Consider the following 698-nt stretch of genomic DNA (forward strand, 5'->3'; position numbering starts at 1 on the left):
TGGGTGGGGCAAGAGCCACCTTGTGGGGGGAAAACTGCTTTTGGGGTGCAAAGCCACTGCTTTGGGGCGGGGGCAAAGCTGCTGCTGGTGGGGGGAGGAAGAACCTCAGGGGGGAGAAACTGCTGCTTTTTGATGGGGGGAAATGTTGGTTTTGGAGAGAAAGAATGCCAACTTCAGGGTGTAAACTCCTTGCCTTGGGGGGCAGCAGCATTTTGGGGTGCAAAATGGCTTGGGGGGGGCATGCCTCCTGTTCAGGGGGTGTGAGCCCCATGCTGGGGGGGTGGGGGGCATGCAGAATGGCTGCCTGGGATCTTGTGGTGCCCCTGATCTCGCCTCCCCCGCACCCCCCAGCACTGCACGTGCCAGGACGACTGCTCCTCCAGCAACTGCCTCTGTGGGCAGCTCAGCATCCGCTGCTGGTATGATAAGGTGAGGGGGGGACCCCCAAAACCCCGCCACATCTGGGGGGGTCCTCAAAACTGCCATCAGAGCTTGGGGACCCCCCCCGACACTGTTACTGCATCACAGGAGCCCCTCAAAACTCCCATTGGGGAGCCCATTGCAACACTCCTGGTTTTCTAGGGAGTTCCCCCAAACCACTGAGCTCCCCCTCAGAACCACTGTTGTATCCCAGGGAGCCCCTTGAAACCACCATTGTATCCTGGTGGGAGTCTTGAAACTGTCATTACACCTGGGTG

General features: G+C 59.6%; 1 protein-coding gene across 1 annotated transcript in view; it reads left to right on the forward strand.

The window, feature by feature from the left end:
* The window catches only part of LOC104836982 (histone-lysine N-methyltransferase EHMT2-like), a gene marked incomplete at its 5' end in the record, with an annotated part of 4,652 nt that overhangs the window by 1,939 nt on the left and 2,015 nt on the right, over positions 1-698 (forward strand). The window lies entirely within an intron of this gene.

Source organism: Haliaeetus leucocephalus, unplaced genomic scaffold (assembly GCF_000737465.1).
Source record: "Haliaeetus leucocephalus isolate CR32 unplaced genomic scaffold, Haliaeetus_leucocephalus-4.0 Scaffold498, whole genome shotgun sequence".
Classification (NCBI taxonomy): Eukaryota; Metazoa; Chordata; class Aves; order Accipitriformes; family Accipitridae; genus Haliaeetus; species Haliaeetus leucocephalus.